At 37.8% G+C, this 23672-nt stretch overlaps 1 protein-coding gene across 9 annotated transcripts in view; it reads left to right on the top strand.

Annotated features, from left to right (window-relative positions):
• The window catches only part of ptprsa (protein tyrosine phosphatase receptor type Sa), a 149454-nt gene that overhangs the window by 10152 nt on the left and 115630 nt on the right, over positions 1 to 23672 (top strand). For 7 of the 9 annotated variants that reach the window (XM_077717261.1, XM_077717254.1, XM_077717255.1 and 4 more), the window contains exon 2: positions 20192 to 20271. The gene's annotated coding sequence lies outside the window, so the exon portion shown is untranslated. Of the gene's footprint in view, positions 1 to 13019; positions 13151 to 20191; positions 20272 to 23672 lie in introns of all 9 variants that reach the window. The other 2 variants (XM_077717256.1, XM_077717257.1) reach the window with 1 other exon arrangement.

The following is a 23672-nucleotide window of genomic DNA, read 5'->3' as shown; positions in this document are numbered from 1 at the left end:
GTTTTGCATAAAATATGCAATGTCCTCTGACACACGGAATGTCAAGTGCGTTTATTAGAATCTTTTAAGTACTACTGTGAATTGGTCAACTAAATTCCCACACATATGGAATTAGACTATAAAATTTAACAAGATATGATGAGTGCAAGAGTTAATAAATTTGCCACCCTGCTTTCTAAGAAATTGTTTCCATATACTGTAAACTATGCTCTTTTAACCAGTGCGGCCTGCTCTAATGCTCTAGGCTTTTTTTGTGTATTAGTTACTTGGTGCGTTTTACAATCAAACACCTGAAGACCTAACAATTTACCCCTCGCAAAAAGTGCCTGTAACTTACTGCCATGTTTCCCAACCATTTTCAACATGTGGCACACTAATGTTACAATTTCCACTAGAAAAATTTACTTCTTGGCAGGGATTTTTCTGCGGCAAACCTGACTATCGCTCATGGCATATCAGCGTGCCACGGGACATTGATTGGGAAACATTGACTTTCTGATCTCAGATCATAGATGCCATCATTCACACTCTGCTATGTTCATTTGAAGTCTTTTACTTGAATGTAGAGGTACATGGTACAAACACAGTATAGTATTAAAGGTGATTTTAAATAAAGATGGTATCTTTTATAGCAAAAAAACTTCCATTAGATCTTAAGTGATCACTTTGCCTCTTTTGGTACATCCATTTTTATAATATGTGCCACACTTGTTAAACTGCCTGAGTTAAAAAAAAATCTTGATCTTTATGATAACCTAAGAGTGGGGTAGAAAAAAAAAAACAACAGGCTATTATGTATGCTTATCAAGGCCATCCAAACTGATCTCTGATCTATAGAAATTTGGTACACCTGTCATATCTGGAAGCCATTTTTTCAAAGATGACGTATGCTTGTCCTACCTTGGACATAAAGGCAATTGTGACTTGCCCTTCAGATTACTGGGCGTAACATTAATCTTTAAATGACTGTTGCCTCTTCTATAAGGCCTACAATCCATTAGCGGCTTCATCTTGAGATGGAGAAAGACTGCCAAAGAGAATAAAGTACGCAGGAAGCAGCAAGTCCTAGCTTTCAGTATAGGTGCGGTGCCAGAAAAGATGATGTCAATGACAAAGGAGAGAGAGAGATTCAGCTAGATGTGGAAGCAACAGAGAAAATTGATGACAGTTTTCAAGAAACACATTCATTCTATCAAAATAACTTTGGCTAAAACCAAAATTGACAGTTTGTCGTGTTCACCTTTACTTGTATTTTGTCTTTAATCTTATATTAAATATGTCTCCCTGTTCAAACCATATCACTTCACATTAGTGTACACACACATGTACAAGAGTGAGAGTCTGTATTTACTGATCTCTTTTTTTAAAACCTCCTCTTCGTCCTCCATTGCTTTTTGCCAAATGTGTCCCCTCATCCTTTGGCACAATTTCCATTCTTCCTACTTTTACTGTCCTCTTTGCTCTCTCCTTCCACCTCATCCCCCCTGATCCCTCCCATATGCTCATCTCTTCCTTCCTCCCTCCCTTCCATCGTCTCGCTTAAGCCCTCCTCTCACCCTCCTAACCACTCGTTTCCCTCCTTCTGCTCCTTCTGAGGTGAGCTATAGTGACTCTGACATCATTACCCTTGTTGTGACAGGTTTCATTTGTACCCTGTGGACCTATACATCAGCCTGAGTGATAGTTTGGGGCCCAGGGCCAGGGGTGCCCCGCCCAGACTGAAACAGAGTAACAGACATACCCACCCCCAGCAAAAAAAAGACACTTCAACTTGAGCATACCTCTAGATATTTTTCTGCTGTTCTTACTGTCGAACCCCATTTGATAGTTGTTTGACAAAAAAAATACCTAGGGCTGATATGACGGGTATTTTGAGAGAAGTACTTGCAACAACGATAGAAGGGTGAAAATGATCAAATTCATTATTTATCCACACAAATGTCAGTACACACAGTCAGGTTTGTTGAGTTTATTCATATTTGTGCCTTAGTGTGTCTTGCTCTTGTGATCATCTACTGATTTTGGCTCTGGTAGTGTGCTCCTTATGTGACTACCAATCAGTTTCCTCTCTCGTCACCCACCTTTCCTTATTGTCTCAGTGTTACGCCTGTCATAGTTTGACACCCTCCCTATAATAAAACAATTGATTTAAATTTATTCTAGTCTTGGGCAGCCTGGTGGGCGAGTGGTTAGTGCGTTGGACTCGCAGTTCTGAGATTGAGGGTTCAATCTCAGGTGGATTCTTCTGGCTTGCGTGGGTTTTCTCCAGGTGCTCCGGTTTCCTCCCACATCCCAAAGCATGCATGGAAGGCTGGTTGAACACTCTAAATTAACCTTGAGTGTGAGTGTGTATGTTGATGGTTGTCTGTCTCATTGTGCCCTGGGATTGGCTGGCCACCAATTGAGGGTGCCTCTCTGAAGCCCAAAATTGGCTGGAATAAGATCCAGCACCCCACCATAAGTGTTTTAGAAAATAAATGTATTTTAGTCATAGGTCTCAAACTTCAAGTAGTAAACATTCACTCTGCTGCTATCATTCCATCATAAAAAACAGTGCATTGATTTGTGGTCATATTAACATGTGGCAAGGAGCTCACCACATCCATTGTGGTTTGGCAAAAAAAAAGAGTGCTTTTAATGGCCTAATTCTATATCACTCAATCCACAAGGGAATATATTTGTATTTTATTAATTCATCTGAATAGTTGAGTGATTGAAAAGGGCCATTAAGAAAGAATCAAAGGTGCTCCTGAACCTAGTCAAAAGTATTTAAGGAATAACTGTCAAACAAAACATCCAAGCCAGTAGAATCATTAAAAGTCCCTTATTTGTTGTGAATTATATACATTATATATTGTATTGCATCCTATACAAATATATTTTTGTAGATTGCACATATATATTAGTAAAGGAGCTAGGAATAAAATCTTGAAAACATGAATCACTCTAATCAAAAGTCATGAGTCCTGAACAAATACCTTTATAAAACTAATACAGAAATGTATGTTATTTTTTCATGAAAGGATACAATTCTGAAATATCTGCTGGTTTGTATAGACGAAAAGTGGTTTTGACAGCAAGCAGGGCACATTAATCATCGTACTTTTCTACTCTCGATTCGATGTAGTACAAGTTAAAACCTGATTGATGGCTAGTCTCCCATTCTCACATCCATTGCGACGGCAAAGCACATCGACAGGCCGCGAACCCCCCAGGGGTCCCAAGCTTGCCCAACAGACCATGCAGCTCTGGGTATTCAATGCACTGTCAAGTTCAGCACAGTTGTTACGGATATTCAATAAGGTTGTTTGTGGCACCCCCAAATAGGCAATGATGGCAAGGATATTGATAGCAATAATCTAGATAAACTTTTATGTGTAAAAACTGGAAAGCAGTAGTATTGAGCTAAGGTCTTGGGGTATAATTAATATTTACTTGTATTATTATGCTTCTTAATTAAATCAAATAAGGAAAATTAATTTTAATCATGAGCATGTGCAATGTAGGAAATTTTCAAACAAAAAACAATTATTTGCATAAACGGTTTCCATTAACTTTGAAGAATGGAATACTTCAAAATACACGTAAAATGGGGAAGGACAAAATGAATAGAAAAAAAACACATTGTACAGCCAGCAGCCCGGTGAGTGTTTAATACTGTTTGCAGTGTCTGAAGCAAGAAAAATAATGTATGGATGCTTACATGTAAGATAAACAAAGCTGAAAATTGAATGATATGCTGATTTCAAATAACAGCAACAAACAATACTGACTACAGAAAGGCATAGACAAATGTACGTGACTGAGCAGTGTGAATTCCCTCAATGCCTCTCATTCCTCCACTTGTGTCTCAGTTACTCAGAGTTGTCATTCACCTAACCTTGTGACTGAGTGGAAGGTTTCATGGCGCCTGCCAGATCTTGGCACGACAACGCAAGGGAATAAACGTTTCATGATGTGACGTTTAGTAGATGGCTGATGAACATCTTTTTTTTTTTAATCTCTCCAAGGTAATGTTATCTGTGGCAGTAGAATACTTTCAAGTGTATAGAAAAAGATTTGGAAATAACAAATCATCTTAGTGAAGACAATGTCGAACAGATGATTGATTGCATTTTGAGCTGTCCAAACATTTTCTTTTAAAGGTAGCTAATAATACAAAGGCAATATTTTTCAAAGACAAAACATGTTAAGTATTATGTTTCAGTTTTATTATTAGATTTCATGTAATTTGTGAAATGAAGGCAATTTTTGAGAACATGAACAAAGAGGAAACCAATTTGTTTAAAAAATCTACATCCGCACTTTCTCTAATGAGTAAATACTATATTTTTTAATGTTAGTATTTGCACTTAGTGTGTATTATGGGCCAGCCCACATCGTCTTAAGTGAAAATGAGAGGTTATTAAAAACTGTACTCTAGATTAGCCAATACTTAAGTATAAATTCTTGCCCCCAGCATATGGTCCATCATCTGACATTCAGCAGCATTGTGCAAAGTAGGTCTTGCTGATAGCTGATGGACGGATAGATAAATGTGTAGACTGAGTCCTACTGGCAAGTAAAAAAATACAGTAGATTTGTGACCTCTTTTATTTTTAAGGTTAATGGAAGATGACAGATATTTATATCAATGCAGACAGGCACAATTGATGCTGATGGTCTGGGTCGACATGTCCTAAGGGGCAAGGAATGACCAACTACAATGCCCGGTACAGTGTGGAAATTTCCCCAGGATTTTCCAACCCTAAACATAACTGAGTCTGTCTCCAATCTAGGTGGATAGTCTACTCCAAAGAGATCAGACATGAGGCTTGAATGTATAGAGAGTATACCTAATACTTAAACCAAAATACAAGGAGAACACTTTGCCCCTAGGATTCAACTCAGCATGACAGTGACTTCTCTTTTTATCCAAAAATTGTTTGAATCTGTTTTTCAAATCCAAGAGAAACTTCATTTTCTCTATGTAGTAGTACCACAACAGTCCAAGAAATGATATGAGGTGTGTTTTCTTTAAAACATTTGAGATTAATTCAACCCCAATATAATTGAGAGATGTGAGACAATATATCAATCAATGTTCGACAATGTATCACTATTATTTAATTTCTAGGAAGCTGTTGTCTTCTGTTATCTTAATGACAATTGTTAGTAGCTCGACCAATGAGATGGGGAAAGATTTCCCATTGAAATATTCCCATGAGAGTGTTCTATCAGTTTATTGCTCACACAGCTGGTTGAACACCCTCAATTGTGACTAGGTAATGAGTGTGAATGGTTGCTTGTCTCATTGTGCCCTTTGATCGGCTGGTAACCTTTTCCGGGTTTTCACGGCCTATTGTCTCCCATAATTGGAGAGGATAGGTAAGGATTAGCGATACAGGAAAAGAATAAATTGGTAACTCTATCAAACACACCTATAAAGTCTGAGACCTAACAGGCAATTGCTATTTTATCCCATTTTTTTTAGCTTTATTACATACAGGTAGCAAGTTTTCTATTTATGCAAATTTGGCAGGCATGTTAATAAGTCTGTTTTTTTTCACCTTTTCAAATTATTTGTTAATGTTCACATTGATTGCGCCGTCTCTTTTAAATGTCATTTGCGATTTATTGTTTTGTGTAGACCTGCAGTGTCAGTGGGGCCAACATGTTAATTTGATTCAAATAGGTTGTACAATAGGCTAGAAAAAAGGGTTAAGAGTAGGCATGATTAAGCCTCATTGAAATCCACTCATCCACTTCATAAGAATGACACTAGAGTGTTACATCAGGTATGCTGGGGAAAAAAAACAGCAGTGTTCATATTGCCTGAAATGTACACGTTTCCACAGTTGCTTATAATGTAAATTTGTATTGTTTGGTATTGGCGCACACACTCTTCAAGGTCAGGCAATTTTGGAAAATGTTTTGTCCCAAGGACATTTTTACACAGATCCTTTGACAAATATGAAAATAACAACATACTTGGTGTATATGGATTGCATGAATCCTGTTTCTTTTGCTTTACTTTTATTTATATTGGTGCTTTTATTTTAGACTGCCTTACTGAGACAAATTGCAACGTGACCATGAAGGCTACTCTGCTGATTAACTCTTTGTGGATGGCTTTTCATCTGTTGGCATTTGATGTATGAACTCTTTGTAAGAGCTGTGGTCCAATGGAATCACAGTCCCTTTCATTGCTGGGACCCCCTCAAGATTGCCTGCTAGTTTTCCAGTGAGACCATCATTCAGAAAATATTGACTGCTGGACAGTGAGTGGCCGTGTGTGTACTTTGGGGAGTATGCTTTAGACAGGAATTGTGGAGGCTGTTGTGAATGTCTGCTTGTGTTCATACAAGAAAAATTCAGACTGAAGCGCTGAGAGGGTAAAGGTCACATGGCTTGTAAACGCAAGAAAGGAAAATCCATTTTGCCCTGATACATTGCCCCCTGTGCTCCATGTTTACACATGTAGTGTCACTCATGAAAGATATCTACAAATTATGAGAGCAGAGGACTGGACTGCCATACATTGCCAGTACACATTCTACCGCTACTGCAACAATAGACACCAAGTATCTTCAAAAGTTACACCACCATAATTTTGATCGAACCCTAACCCCCAACCTTCACAATGAAGTAAACAGTTTTAAATTATTTTGGCATAGTAAAAAATAGAGCAGTAATGATACGGTTGTGACAGTATAGCTTTGGATGAGCTTCAGTTCCGAAGTCACACTTAAAAACGTATTTTGAATGTGATCCACTTTAAGTCAGTCATTCTGATTAACCCTAACCAAAGTTTAAATGTTCCAGCTTGCCTTTGATGGCATTGTTGTTGTCACATCTTACAGTGTAAGCCATTATACAAATATAGCATCAGAGGGATCCCTATGTTCAAAGGTATCAGTAAGAAAAAACAGTACAAAGAATATTTAAATATATAATTGAACACAGTGGACACAGTCATCATCAATTGGACTAAAATACATTGTTGCCAAGAACTTCACATCACAACAAATTTGATCTAACGATACAGGGTTGCTTCTAACATCAGTTGTTGTTGTTCCCTCAAATCATTTTACTCATTTACAATGGCTTATAGTAGCAGTTTAAACAAATATGTCAAAATGTAATTTCTTAAAGTGCACAGCCCTTCTTGAATTGTAAAAATATTACTTAAAATAATTAATTTTGGCTTATCTATAAGTAGAGATTATCATTTTGTAAGCAAACATTTTAAATGCATGTTATATTCTTACTGTCGAAGCACAATTGTCTGCTTCCTTAAAGATTGAGTATCAATATATAAGAAAGAAAACCTATATTCCCATTGGCATTCTGTTTTAAAATTAGCGAAATGAGATCACACATCTGAGTCTCATTCTGCCTCTTTTGATTTTTCTTTTTATGAGACCTAAATTTTTTTCTGTGTTCAATGTCCACATTTGTCTCATGCTAATTGTGGCTGGAACAGTTCAGATTGAGTGTCTTCTGAAAGAAACTAAAGTGGATCATGGTGACTGTGATTCCCACCTATCAGTTATCATCAACACTTATCCTGGCTAGTACTGTGGGGTGCTGGAGCCTATCCCAAATGACTCATCACCAATCAGTCGCAGGCCATATATAGAGACAACCATTTGCACCCACATTCACACTGTCACTGAGCACGAAATCGATCCTGCTCTGCTTGCACTACAGCCAGACAAATGTAAGGCTACACATTCTCAATTTGCCTACGCATATTCCTAACTCTAAAAGTCACAGACTCAAATGAAGGTATAACCCCCGTAATTGTCAGGACCAGTAATAAATGTTTTGGAAGGATTCTAGACTTGGCATTTTTCCAATATCAATAAGGCCAATTAGCTTTAATAAGAAATGGTTCTCAATGCTGAGGGAAGTTTCAGTTGTTGAATTAATGCCACAAACATCTGCTGTGAGTTTATTTAACATAAAGACAGCCTCATTAGCTCACACACATTAATTCCCGCCTGTGCTATGAGCTTTCTGCCTGAATGACAGTAATTATTACTTCACTCTTGACGTGGCGGCACCAACACTCTTGATGTCTTTGTTTAATATGAAGCAGGAGGCTTAATCCAGATGCCCACACAAAGATGTGGGTCATTATCAACATTGATGGTATTAAGTTGTGCCTAAATATGAATTTCTGAATTCATCAGGAGGCGACCCAGTGGGTGAGTGGTTAGCGTGTCGGCATCACAGTTCTAGGGTTCTGGGTTCGAATCCAGGTCTGTCCACTTATGTGGAGTTTGCCTCTTCTCCCTAGGACTGCGCTTTCCTCCCACATTCCAAAAACATGCATAGTAGGCTGGATTGGACACTCTAAATTGCCCCTAGGTAAGAGTGTAAGAGTGAATTGTTGTCTGTCTCCTCAGTCTCTGCGATTGACTGGCCACTAATTCAGAGTGCCTCCCGCCTCGTGCCTGAAGTCAGCTGGGATAGGCTCCAGCAACCCCTGCTACCCTCGTAAGGATAAGAGGTTCACAGAATGAATGAATGCATTTTTTTTCAGGCATCTTTACCCAATGATGTTTGTTTCCAATGCATATAAGTTCAGAAAATACCGTAGTATTTTTGTCTGCTGTTGATTGGTTGATACAACTTTCAAAGGTAATAAATGTACTATAAATTGGTTGATAGCCAAAGTTGCTTTTTTTAGGTACACAAACTGCAATCATTAACAATTAACATATTGTTCATTTAATTAAATTTCTCCCAAATTGTAATGCTTGCTTTCATTAAAATGTGCAAAAATGTAATACTTTCTAGTTTAAAAACAAAAAAATTATAATGACTGAAAATTCAAACCAATTATCTTATCCCAACCAGCACCATTTAAAGAAAGCTTAAAAGGGTTATCAAGGTCATCTCAGAATTCAAGTTTGAGATGAAAACATGTGGCATCAATAGCCATGTTGCCCCTTTTGCGTGTTCAATCTGTCCAACATTATTGGGTGCAGCTGATGGGATGTCGGAGAGACTCAAGGTCTTGCCCTTTTTGACCGTCATGCGTTGCTATAAGGTAACAGCCCCTGGGGTTGGTAATAATGGAGTAATCCTCTTATCTTTTGCTGCTTCTCTCGCAGTCTTCTTTTTTTTTTTCTTGCTTCAGTTTATCGTCTCATGCTGCTCTGGCGCACGGCACAATATTTTCCCAATGGAATTGTCTGCTCATTTTTTGATGCGGATTATACTGACAGGCTGCGATGTAAAAGGGAACTTACACCACCACTGTCAAAGTCAAACCACTGGCTATTGATGTTGAGCTACACTGATATGAAGAGTGAAACCCCTCTCAAATGATTAGGTGATTATGAGAAGTCTCTTACTGTTCATAGTGTAGAAACTCCATTAAAATTGGCTATTGCTACAATCAAAGATTAGAACTGAATGTAGTGTAATGTTGCAGTAAACCAATGTGAGATAAGAACATATACTGTCACATCCATTACAAGGGTTGGTTGTCCTGTGTGTCCGTTACAAGCAGTGCTACTCTAAGAGTGATAACACACATGATGTGATGGAGGAAAAACACTCTTAATGCTTTTGGTTTCAGCTTCACTGGACACACGACACATCAAACGTCAGTGCAGTCATACCTCTACTTACGAATGCCTCTAGGTATGGAATTTTTAGGTTATGAAAGCTTTGGAGATACCACTGAGTTCTTCAAGATTCGAAAAAAGATCCAAGTTACGAAAACGTCAATACAACTGCTATTTCCATTATTTTATTTTGAAACATTTGCGGATGCACTGCTTCTTGCTTGAAAATTTTCCCATTGAATGTCTAACAACAACCCTCAATGTTTCTTTGACCACCATTGCCTGCTTAAACTTATTGCTTGCCTAATGTTAGCTTCCTGATTCTCCTGCACTTGCACTTGAACATGAATAGATTTGGCGTGTTTATTCATTTTAATGGATTTTTAAACAATTTTATGATAATTGTATCATGTTGTTTGTCTTCACACTTTTCCTATTCATTTTTAAGGGTTTATGTAGTTTTGTGGGGACCGTGTAACGAATGAGAGTATTTACTTGGGTATAGTACTGCTGTACTTACAAAATTTTCTACCCACAAAAAAAGTTCTGGAGCCAATTAATTTTGTAAGTAGAGGTACGACTGTATTGACATGCTACTCGTGATTTTTTACTCTTTCAAACTGAGACAGATGTGGAAATATTCCAAGTTTTAATGGGTGCAATTGTTTTCTCTTATCAAGCAAGTTGTTATATTGGTTTCAAAGGGCTGCCCTACTTCATATCCTCTATACTTCGTCTATATTTAAGTTGTTGGTACCATTTCGGTATACCTGTCTACATGCATCATATCAAAGGAGGTCAGCTATCCCGCTTCTGTCACGCAACTCAATTTAATATATGCATGGGACTTCAAAAAGCTTTCCTTCAACAATATGATGTGAGCAAAAACAGATCTAACCTAAAAAAAAGGATACTATAATCTAATTTTCTCAAAAAAGGTGTTTGACTATAATTAGGAATAAAATTGAGTAAATGCACCGAACCAATTAACAATAATGAATTTATTTTTCTTTTGGATTATTACATTATCTGAGTTGATTTAAACTTATCGTATTTCTACATTTCCATCAGTGGAATTGTATACAAAGAAATTGAAAAGCTCGTGTCTTTTACATGTGTAAACATTCATCAGTATAATGAGGCTGTCAGCATATACTCGAGACTCTGCAACAAGCTAATACTATTCATTTAACATAAGACAAGGCAATATGTTAGTTTTTTTAAAACAACAAAGAAATAAATGCATGCTACTTATATAATAATATACAGCATCATATTCAATGAAATTAAGGAAAAGAATGAAATGCATTTGTAGTCAAAGGGTTATTCTGACCAGAATTGTCTTAAATATTTTTGGTTGAATGTACTCTTTGAAAAATAATAACAGCTTTACTATCAATCTGTGTAGTAGTTTTGAAACAATTTGACATCAAAAGTGTGAGCCCCTCACTGCTCTTCAAACACTTTCGGACCAGAATGTGACATCACATTGGCACTATTACAAGGCCACACTTCATTACCATTCCAATAACGCATCCAGCCATCCATCCATCCTTTCACCCCATTTGCCCTTTTTCCCACGAGTGATTTTCCGTAATAGTGTAATATTTGCCTGTTAAGTAAATTTAGGTCTCTCAGGCTAAGCGGAAGGGGGGAGAGAAGAGGGTAGGCATTGTGGATAAAGATGCAACTCGAAAGCTTGCAGCATATCATATACATCTCTGGACAGAGTCATTTTGGTGTTTGTGAGGAATGTTAGCTATTTTTTAATATAAAAAACTAAATTTAGTAAGCTCCTTTTCTCAAATTGCATCAACAAATGAGGAGCTGCAAAGTGTGATATTCAGATTTATTTCAATCTTATTAAAAAAATAAAAATAAATCATTTACTTTATTTCCTTGAAAACTTTAGATCTTAGATCCTTAATTAATAGAACACCAAGGAGTTATTAAATTGTCCTTCTGCTGTAGTTCTAGCCTGCTCGGTGGAAGCTATATTGTCTGTACACATGATTCCCACTGTTCTGCTAATGGGTGTCTGTATTATCCAACTGTGATGATGAGTTGTAACCACCCTGATGTGATGAGCATTTTTCAGAGAAAGGAAATGCCGGCTTCTTATCGTCTCAAGGGTGTTTGCGTGCGTGTACATACATGTGCAGGGGTGTGTGTAGCACAAATGTCTCCAGTAAGAGTGGAGTGGTTCACTTTTTACTGCAATTAGAAAGAGTGTAAGAGTGAGTGTCTCATATCTAGTTTAAAAAAACAAAACAATGTCTATTTGTTGTCTCTATCTTTGATGGCTTGCTCGCAAAGTTACTGGGAGGGATGGCCACTGAAACAAAACTTGTGCTGCAGTATGCAGGCATATCACAGATCATCTCTGTGCCAGTAAATAATATACATTTCTCACAAGCATCATTACCACCACAGGCGGATGAGAAGTCTCGAAACACACAACACACTACTGACTGAGAATGAAGATAGGGAAGAGCTTATGCTAATTGCTGAGATAATGTGAAATCCACAGTCACTAAACGTGATAACGAGTGAATAGGTGTACACCGTATACTTCTCCAATAAGTCTGTCTGGAAATCTGTTATAGTGGAGAGCCTCGAACTAAGAGCAAACTAATCTAAACTACCATGCTTTTATGACAAATTAATTTTCATACTTACAGTACACCTGATTGTTAAAATGCTTTATAGCCCAATGCACTGCTGTAATTGAAATTCTTCTCTTTACTTTAAACTTTGGGTGACCCGGTGGTGCTAGTGTTTAGTGTGTCGGCCTCACAGCTCTGGGGTCCTAGGTTCAAGTCCAGGTTCATCCACTTATGTGTAGTTTGTATGTTATCCCCAGGCTGCGTGGGTTTTCTTCTGGGTACTCCGGTTTCCTCTTATATTCCAAAAACATGCATGGTTAGGCTGATTGGATACTAAATGGGTTTTGTGAAACCAATTTATTGGTATAATGCAATTATGTGGGCTTTATTGTGTGAAGAAAAATATAGTAAACTAAAGAGCAGATACAGAAAGTCAAAGCATTATTCTTTATTGATAAACGCAACAATTGCAAACATTTTGGGTCTTTGTGTATCATAAAGAAGAATTTTCTGAATCATCAGTGTATCATTGATTGAACACTGTAGTCATACTCAGCAATACTGCCATTCATGAATCATATCCCAAAAAAACATCTAATGGAGGTAGACTACAGGGTATCGGGAGATGTATTTCTTGTTGTGGTAGAAGTCGGGTCAATTCAATTGACTCAGTTGTCATCCTCTATTATTAGCAAGCCATGAGTCAAATAACTGAATGGTTATTGACATTCACATCTATCTCAAATATAGTCAAATTGTTTTGAGATATTTTATGTTCACGAAAAAACTCCCTGACCAGTAAAGTTCAGGCTCAAGAAATGTGACTCTTGCTTCATTTTACTGCTTACAGACATTCCACTTTGAGGGTAGAAGGTGTATTTTTCCTGGACAGTTCAGGAGTCCTGTTCAAGAATAGTGCCCCTGGGAGTTGACGAAGCAAAGCTCAGGACGAGAAAGGATATTTTAACAAAATTTGTTCAGGTCAGTGTGTGATCCCCATGTCTTTACTGTAGCCATCAAGTTAAAGAAGGTGGGCGGTTGTGGTTTGGTCCCTGCTTGTGCTATGGATTTATCATGCAATCGATAGACTTTCCATTGTGGTGATGGACTTTTGGCTTATTCCCTCATGGTTCGCCATGGCAAAACAATAAAATTGCCATTGTAAAAAAAAAAAAAAGAAAATTAAAATTGGACAGTGATAGGGACACCATACATTTTTTTAATGTTTTTTTTTTTCATTATAAAGGTGAGACTGTTAAGAAAATAGGGGAAATATCTCGGGTGCTTTGGCATTGAAAGTGTAATGAGCTGTACAGTACGTAAAATATTTCACATTCGGAAGCGGGATATTGGGTTTTTCTACTTTGCGGTTCTGACAAATGTTTTTCCAGCAGTAAGATCATTTTGTTTTCCTTTTCTCACTCATATTTAAGGATAACCAGCCAGAGGGGCTCACAACAACCATTATATGCATGTTTAAATCATAATGAGACGAATGTTGAGGGACCCGGTTTCAAAACATCAGTTGGCACAAAAAGAAAGCATAATTCCCCGCGAGATCCCTCTTGGGTTTTTTGGCGAGCATAGATCTCTACAGGGAACATTCAGAGTGCCATCTCCCAACTGTCTATTCTGATTTTGCCGCCCAGCATGGTCGGATAAAGACCCCACCGGCACAGCCGCTAGTATTTCAAGTCTTATTAATCTTCTGATTAGGTTAATCTAGCGATGCTTCAATAGGGGAAAGCCCCTTCACCCACATGTCGAAACTCTTCTCGTCCAAAAGATGGCTATTGCGTTATATCTTTCTCAATTTAAGGGTGTTAGTACCTGTCTGTGATTGTACTAGATCTCAAGTTCAGGTGTTTATATATTTAGGTGTTTACATATTCCCACTTCATTCTGTTGATCAGCCATTATAACAAAGTATTATGTTTGTAAAATTGTTGTGAATTCACCAAATTGCTGTGTTTTTTTGTGGTAGTAGTAAATCCCATAAGTGGGGCAAAAACATGTTGACTTTATTTTCTTTTGATATTTAGTACATGTATGTATATAGCATACCTATTATTTTTCTCATTCTTTACCAGGAAATAATTCATTGACAACATTTAACCCTAGCCACCGTGATGTGTTTAAAATGTATGTCACCTCAGTCTTCCAAATAACTAGAGGTGTATTCAATTTGTACCTTGGTTTTTCTTCAAAGGCACAGGAGTTAATGAAAGTCAGGAGGGAAGCTTCACTAAAACAGAAGCTACAATAGGAGACATTTCCTGATTTATCACCGCCATTGGAGCAATGAATGGAAAATGTTAATGAAGGTCAAATGACAAAACACTTCCCGTGAGTTCGTCGTGAGGTGGGGTCTATTAAATACTATCGCTGATCCACATAGAAACACGTAACACACACACACACACACACATATGCAAACACACCCCGATACTAGCAATTAACAAATTTAATTTTCCTGTCGAAGAATGATGCAGCATATCAAAACCAACAGGATTATAAATCCCACTGATATTCAAAGCGTAATTATTTATAATAAATAAAGTGTTAAATACAAAATTGGCTATGCGGATTGCACATAAACAACATAAATCACACATTCTTTTTCCCCGCTTTAAAGATTTAGAGAGGCTAAAAGGCTGATTGGCTCAAATACTTTTCAGGAAAGTATTACCATATAAAACAGCAGTGACTAAGTGAATGTTCCTCAATCATTAATCGGTTTTAATGTTTGTCTCTGGGGGTGTATGCCGGTGTATGTGTGTCGGGGGGTGGGGATGGTGCTTTGGGTTTTTACACGTCCATGTATTGTTCAATTTAGCTGTTGACCAGAAGTAATACACATCTATAATTTGTTTTTCTATTGTGGTCATTTTAATTGATTTAGAAAAAAAAGACAAATGCACGACTGACAGGCAAAATAAGGCTTGATTTACAATTATGATGTAGCAATTATTCATTTCTCGGTCTAAAATTAATTGATGATACTTATTTTAAAACCTAACAGTGTGAGTGTTAAGGGGGTGCTAAATCTGTAACCTAGATCTTATTTTATATGGAATTTGACACACTGAGGAAAGATAAAATGATAAAATAGTGTGTGTTTGCTTATACGTAGAGCAAAATCTGGGTCTGTTCACCATGCTCACATTCAAATGGGAATCTAATTGGTTCAACACCAAGACCCTTTCTCAACTCCATAGGGGACCCGGAAGCATCACTTTTCAGCTTCAACCCTTAAAACCACACTGCTTCAAGTTACACCGGCAACCCTCCTAAATGGCCTTAAATATTTAATTGGGGCAGGAGAATGGTTACATCTTGGGAGGATGGCATAGCTTTTAATTTATTGAAGAAGTCTACAGGAGAGAGTTATTTTAGAGGTGAAAACTGCAAGTATCTCTCTGTTCAGCCCAAGGGGCTTGGAGACACTTCTCCCCGAACACATTTCAATGAAGTTCTTTTTTTTATGTTTACACAGGTAAAACAGTTGATCAGAGTGGAGAATTATTTTTTTATTCAAGGTGTGTAACAATTGAAGGACCTGAATATTGAATACTACACGGAAAGTTTTTGAAATGTGAATCCTTATACGTGTTTTTATTATTTCATTCATCTTCTCTATGCTCATTGTCCTGAGGGATTGTATAGTGGTGCTGGAGCCTATCCCTGCTATTTATGGGCAGTAGTCAGTGGAGACCTTAAACCTCACTTAAACCTTGGGACAAAATTTTATTCAATCCACCAATCATACATGTTTTAGAATGGGGACGAAAACCAGAGTACCTGGCGAAAACCCAGAAAAAAACAAGGACAATATGCAAACTCCTCACAGCAGGCCTGGAACCCATGATTGAACCCTTGAGATCAGAGCTGTTGTTGTTGTTACTTAGTGGCTGATGAGTAACCACTCTTCCACTGTGCCAATTCTTTTAGCATCCTGCAAAAGTTAATATTTTCACTGCCTTGTTGCACCTCAACCCAGTTTGTGTTGGGTGATTCCCCTGCTTAAAGAGACACTGCCATGAGATTGGTGGCAAGTTGCACCTTGCTCCTAAACTCTTGAACACCCAGTAAGCGCTCCAAGTGTGAGACAAATGTGTTGTCACTTTTAATTACGTGTGGCCCAAATTACATGACCAGGTGTGGCAGGTGTTCTGTGTACTCAAGCTGTTGCAATAAACACACATCCAATAATTTATTCTAATCACTATCAAAGCCACCATTTATCCGTAGTGGCAGGGTGGTTGTTTGTGTGGGTGGAAGTCGGGTAAAGGGGGGGAAATGAGTGGGGGCGTGAAGGCTGCGGGTGGTGGCACGCTATCATGCAGTTCATCCTTAATGAGTGTGGATTAGCACGGATGATCCGGGCTTTGCAAAACCCCTGGTCCAGGCATGTGTGTCTGTGAATGAGTTTGTATAACAAAACACATTTCAAAGTCAGTTGGAAATATTTTACAGAATTGGCCACCAGAAAGTTTTGTGTGAATTTTAAGGTTGAACTTTTTCTTTTCAAATTTAGGCACAGTGGCAATGTAAAATACATAAAATACTGTCTGTGTGTCCCTGGGTAACCTATGCATCCATGTGTACTTCCCATCAATCATACAAGCCACCACCTCCCCCTTCCTCACAATCACAAGAGTTGATTATTATATTTTTAAAGGGATTTAATTGACCAGTTAAATTATTTCAGAAAGACAGTTTTTAAACCCTTGCTTGTTTTCAGACTATACATATATAGATTGTATTTTTTTAATGACCACTCTTTCATTGGACTTTCTCTTACTGACCCAACATGACCCAACAAACAGCAGCATTTGCAGCACAGATGTTAGAGAAAATCACATAGCCATGCCATAAACATGTTTCCTGGGAAAATATTCATAATTAATCCACTGTGTCCAGACATTACAACCTCCCCCAACACACACACACACACACAATGTCAAGTGCCCCACCCCTTCGCGAGCCAGGCTTGGGAACACAGCTGTGACCACCTCGGCACCTTTCCAGCCCAATGTCATCACTGTGCTTTATCAGAGGACATTGAAGGGGATTTAGCCCATCTATCCCTTGCCTTTAAACCTCTGCACCTTCCCAACAGAACACACACTCACTTTTATCCTACCCATCATATCATGAGCCATTAACACAAGAGACCTACAACAACGTTATTTATGGCGGCGGTAATATTATTGACCTGTGTGCTGTCAGGTGAGTGATTCACTTTGAGATGGAAAAGGGAGCCATATAGATGTGTCGGGTGGATTAATCATCTATCAGTCACCGTGCATACGTAAACATTCAACATTTAACATAAAACAAAAGAATGATGCCTACTCTGGGAGAAAAATCCTTTTCCGAGGCGCTTTTCCTCACGAACCTCACGAGGGGGGCTGGAGCCTATGCCAACCAACTAATTGTTAATTTAATGTTATTTATAGAGAAAACACAAACATTGATGATTCATGCGTTTGGGTGTCAAATGTGTTTAAACTTGAGTTAGGCTGAAATTTGTGCATATAGAAATTTAGAGGGTGAGGTCTAAAATGTCCTTTCCAATCCACATTCTTCTATCTCTGTCCATTTTTCTTTGCTTTTGCCTCATGGTCGGGTTTTGCCAATCAGCTATTTATCTTAGTAGAGCTTTTGGCTTAGTAGTAGGGTCAGATGAATTTTAAAAAAAAGACCAATTGACGAAAAAAAGCTCCCTTGACTCTTCTTTGACGAATGTGTCAATTATTTTGCACAGCATCAAAATTACACAGCCCAATGTTGCAGGATTTCTGCAGTTTAGTGCAATGCTTTTTAAAACTACAAAACCAGACACCCTTATTTGTGTATTATTTCTGTGGATGTATGTTGGAAGAGAAGTTTTGACAGTGAATGATGACATTACCATGTACGTATTGATTAAACTTTGGCTACATCGTTTGAATAAACAATGAAATTGATATGCATGTGTTCCCCAGAAGGCCGGAGAGTTATTTTTATCTGCCTTCATCAGTATGCTCACTGAAAGTTATCCCTTTACACTGTCCTGTATATGGCCATGTTGCTGAAAAGAAAAATACTTGAACTCTGGGTACGCACTGTATTTCCCATGTTGCCATACACCATGATGCTCAGCCATCTGTCGCAGCAAGGTGACTAAATGCAATGCCAATATGTTGAGGGGTCATGCGAAAACAAAATGCTGTCTAAACAAGTGGACTAAATTACATACACCAAAATGTGAAGTACACAGCAAAAACGAAAAGGCTTTGAGGGATTGTGACCTGTGTGGTGCCATCTGGATGCTGCATTTATGTATTCACCAATAAAATAATAGCATGCAACTATTAATGTTATCCCAATGCTATCAATTGTTAATTCAGATTAGAATGGTTTTCAATTTTTTTGCATCATGACAATGGTTGTGTTGGATTTTTTTTTTTAGGGTTTGGGGAATGTAAAGGATTTTTAGGGTTAAGGTGTAGGACTAGGCCTGAAATTAAGTAAAAGTAGAGAATCTTGGTTCAAAATGACTTTTATCTTCCATGCTAATCTGCTGATCCATCAGTAGAGTTGATTAATGGTGACTTGCCTGGCCAAGGGAGTGTCTCATGTGTAGATGGAACTGGTAGTATGGAAGCATACGTGCATTGAATAAATGCTGTACATGAAAAAAAAATCTACTGTGCTTGTCGTAGCCGCAAAGCGTGTGGGAGGACCGCATATCATTTTTCCTCTTTCATACACTTAAGCTCACGTGAACTTACTGTACATACCATTTAGTTGCAATTTTGATGGTTTTCACTATACCACTAAATTGTATCCCCATTTGTGCCATTATAACTGTCCCCAAGACACCACCACCACTTGCAGTTTACCCACACAAAAGTGCGGGCACACAGACACACGACTGTAGGCATACCTTCCCTCTACTGTCCTGCATTTAATGCACCAGAGGTTTTCTCAGAAGCCAACCTGGTAGGATGATTGGCCAGCAAGCACCACCCTAACCTCTGTTGCCCATCAGAGTGTTTGCTGCTGTGGTAATGATACCCAGTGAGGATGCTGGGAGACATTCTCCTCCCAATAATAGACAGCGAGGAAAAGTCAACAAGAGCTAATTTTAACATCAGAACACATAGATTGTTCTTTTTCATTGAGCATTTGAGAAATCAACATTTTATAAGATTGCCAATATTTCTGTTGCTCTCATTTTTCAATGGAAATCTTAAGCACCAAAACATTAACATTAAACTAAAAAAGAAAGGTTTTCACTTGTAAATTCATGTAATTCCCTGGGGAAAAAGATTGTATCATTGCCAATGTATCATATAAATCTTGTATGAATGTAGAAGACCTAGTTCGTATAACTCAAACATGACCCTGTTGAGCACTCCATAAATGATATTCATATCATTATCCTGGAGGAAACTCATCACTGATGAGCTTCTCTGACTTTCACCACCAGAGATAACTAGCCTCTGAAATGCTCCATGGGTGGAGACAAGGGCAACCAAAGCACCAGACCTCAGGGTCGGACTTTAAAACTGAATACGATTTGATTGTTATTTATTTAGTTTTGATTCTCTATTACTTCAACGCAGAAACAACAAAGCATATATGAAAACATGGTATTGGGAATACGTTAAAAAAATTGCTCATGTGATTAGTCCTTATTGACATTTTTGGACCAGGCTGGTTAGACGAAGGGAACGAGAAAATGATCAAAAAAAAAAAAAAAGAAAAAGCCCTGGGGAATTTAATGTAGATTTGTTCTGCAACCCTCGCCGGCAATCAGAAGAAAGCCTTCTCTTTGCCGGAGAACTGAGGTACTGTGGTCATAAAGGGCAAGGAGAGAGAATGAGAGATAATCTCATCCCAGGATTTGTCGACTTTCCTCCACCCACCACCTAGCACTTGAAGAAGTACTTCATTGACGAGTCCCTTTCATTAATGTTTCTCTTTCATTTTCCCTACCCCCCTCCCTCACTTTTTTTTTAAACTTTAAAGGTACACGTGAGCAAGTAAGAAGCTGCTGGCGTAGCTGAAGATATGACGTTAAAGAGGTTTTGAAGAAAAAAAAGCCAGTGGTAAGTCAAGTCCTTCATTTATGCCATGTTTGCCGCCATTTTAGGGATGAGAGTTTCTTCAGCAGCTAGAATGTACTGTGTTGCAAAAGAAAACCTGGAGTACTCAAACTAAAACTTTACTTTTCTTTTTGTGTCAGGGATTCTATTCTTTCAACCGTTCCATATGTCAGTTAATAAATTGGAACTGGCCATTGTCAAGGATAATCCTATTTGGGAAAAAAAGGAGGATTTTATGATCTCATTGGGATTATTTTGCCAGATAGTCTGACAGCCATGTCACTTTGATTTTACTACGATATATCATTTCATGTAAATTGTTTTAATGCCTTTATCCACTGGGCTGTTTGAATGACTAACCCAGGGCTGATCGAGCCTACATTACCACCATTTACACATACTGTATTTCCACTCTTAGGACACAGCTTTGCGTTAATTGTATGATTATATAATTGGAAGAAAAAAAGTATTGTTCTCTTGGACTGCCAAATATAGCATTTGTCCACCTCTAGTTGTGCAATACATCATATATGACCTTATCATGCCTTTGTCCGATTTATTAAGTATAATCAAAATTTAGGAGTGCAACCGTTCACGTGGATCCAATCAGATTCTTGGTTAAATATTGCAAGTTGCAACAAAATAAGACTTTAATCATAATGATGAAACTTAAGCAAACGGTTGTCTGAGAGAGTCGGGTAGAAAGTGGCCTATTTATCTTTCTATTATTTTCACATTACAGATCGAAATAATATCCATTCTATTGTTTTCCTTTGTTAATGGCCTGGCTCTATATAGATCGGTTTACTAACTTTATAAACGCTCCTGCACAGCTAGTACTCAGCACGATGTTCGCACTACTTGATTGTAGCATGCATACTGCAAATGCACACAATATACTAGTGCTGTTTTTTTTAAAGATGGCATCACATTAGTGGCATCCCCCTGTGAATGATTGTTCCTTAATGATCTCCCCAGATTGATTTATGACAAACTGTCATCTTTGTTAAAAATATTTGCGCTGAGTCTGTACGTCCAAATTGACAGGTGAGGCAAGGCTAAGTACGTACTATCATCAACCTGTCACAGTAGAAAGCATTGCGGGCTGCTGACTCCACTGCAGCCATTCTTTTATCCGATATTTCACATCAGTGGTCTTTAGAGAGGAATTGTTTGGTAGGATAGCAACAGAGATGAATAAATGAGTGAATATATATACTAGTATGGAAAACAATATGGTTTTGTGGTTGGAAAAATTCACCTTTTTAAGAACAACACAGATTGTGGTTCCATTTTTAGTTGCATTATTGTCTATTGATGACTCTATTCTACTTTAGTCAAATTCCTTGCTTACCACTTCCTCATTGCTGGAGATTTGCTTGATTAAAATGACTTTTGACAGTTTTCTACATGCACAAACTGTAAGCGAGGTGCAAGAAATTAATGTGTAGGAGTAGATATAGGCCAGACCATCACGTCTGTGTCTATTAACCCCATTCAGCCAGGGGCCGCCAGTCTTGTATTTCCTAGATGTAGAATATGGGAATGACCCACTATTTACTGCTGATAATGTAAATTTACCACTATAGTCCAACAATTACTTAAAAAAATGCTCCAAGCCTTGCCAAAGTTAAGAGATGTTTTACTGTTAAGTTATTTTGTGTTTACACAACTACAAAATAACTGAGAATATGAATTTATAAACATTTATAGTTTTTTTTCTTTTTAAACTGAACAAAGCAGGATTGGGTTTGATTGACTGTGACAATTAAAAAATAAGGCTAAAGGACTGTTTACTTTAGATATGGATCTAAAATACAGTTTATCCCCTCTTAAGGGCACTTTGCAGTACATTTCTGTTGCTGACAAATATGATTCCCTCCAGACAAGAATTGAGGTGCGAGCCTTGTAATGTGTCAGTGTTGTCACTTTTCGAAATTGTCTATAATGCATGTCAGACAAATGTGTCAAATTTCCAACACCTATTCCCGAAACCAGGACAACACAAGTAGAGCTTCTGTTACAGCTCATCATTTTGCTTCCTGTGGCAAGGTTTGGTGTTCCACAGATGAAAGCTGTTTCAAATGCACATTGCTGACTGATTTATTGTGCTTTTTATGCTGTGCTTTAAGAGGGAGGAAAACATGTAATTGGATCAAAGTTCAGTGACTATAATGTTTGATGTTGTTTGTCCCAACTGGTGAGTTGGCTCTAACTAAGGCAATTTGGGTCAGTTGGCTGATGTATCACTCTGCCTCAAAGGGGCACTACTGGGGGTTTTATGGGCACCTTTTTATTTTAGGATTAGAACATCAAATCAATTTCAACATGCGATAAAAGTGAGGGTAATTGCCCTTTTTTTGTGGCTGTATTTTGTTTGCATGTAACACTTTACCCCCAGGGTTTACTCCTTAATTCTTGGGGTTGCATGCTCCTTAAGTGCCGTTGTGTAGCTATTTAAGCTTTTAGCAAATTGCTGAGGACTTTGCGTTTGAATGAACACACAACACCAACCATTGGCTGAGCTTTAAAGACAGTTTATAGGGAAAGAAGAGCAGTTAACTCTCAAGTGGCTTCCAGGATGTTAGCAGCACAATTAAACAAAGCTCTCCTAATCTTTACCACTGGCATCCAGAGACACTATGTTCACACAGTATGCTGTTATCAGTTGGTTAATTTACCTTGTGAGCTTCTATCAGCCTCAGTGTAACACTGCTGTCACTGCACACTATACCCATGCAACCCTCATTATGTACAGTATCCGTGGTAGAGTTATCCATGATGGATAAAATACTAAACATATGAAATGTCTATTCATTAGAATTATAAGTAGTTGGTGTGCATGTTTTGTTTTTCTCCAGTAATCACAATTACCCAGTCTCTATTGATGGTAATAATAATGTGTTTTTATGTTATTATACCTGTACATTGAAATTTGAGGTAGACTCAGAACCAGTCACGGATTCATCATAAAACTCTACCATTTGCAATATGTCCCTATCTTTCACTATTGTAGTATCAATTGCAGCCCACTAATTTGCTGATGGATATTCTTTCTTATTACATTGAGTGTAAGTTTTTCTTGTTACATTAGTTGTAGATTGTAGTAGCTGATTATTGAAGATTAGATTCTAGATGATGTCAGAGACAGAGAAGTCGAGCATTTGGTTAGCATGTTGACAAATATTGACCTTATTAATTATGTTTCTGATGGCACCTTACCAATGCAAACATAATTGGATATTTAAACCTTATAAAGGATTTCCAAACAAATTGTATCAAGGCAAACTGAGCCGAACTATACTAATGTGATGTTCATGAATTGACACGGATAACTGTTGGCAGTTTTTTTTAAAAGAAAAAACAAGAGAGCCTTGATGTAATCTAATTTGCAGACAGTTGGA

Source organism: Stigmatopora nigra, chromosome 5 (assembly GCF_051989575.1).
Source record: "Stigmatopora nigra isolate UIUO_SnigA chromosome 5, RoL_Snig_1.1, whole genome shotgun sequence".
Taxonomy (NCBI): Eukaryota; Metazoa; Chordata; class Actinopteri; order Syngnathiformes; family Syngnathidae; genus Stigmatopora; species Stigmatopora nigra.
The sequence above is the reverse complement of the archived record's forward strand: the minus strand, read 5'-3'. Positions and strand labels throughout refer to the sequence as shown.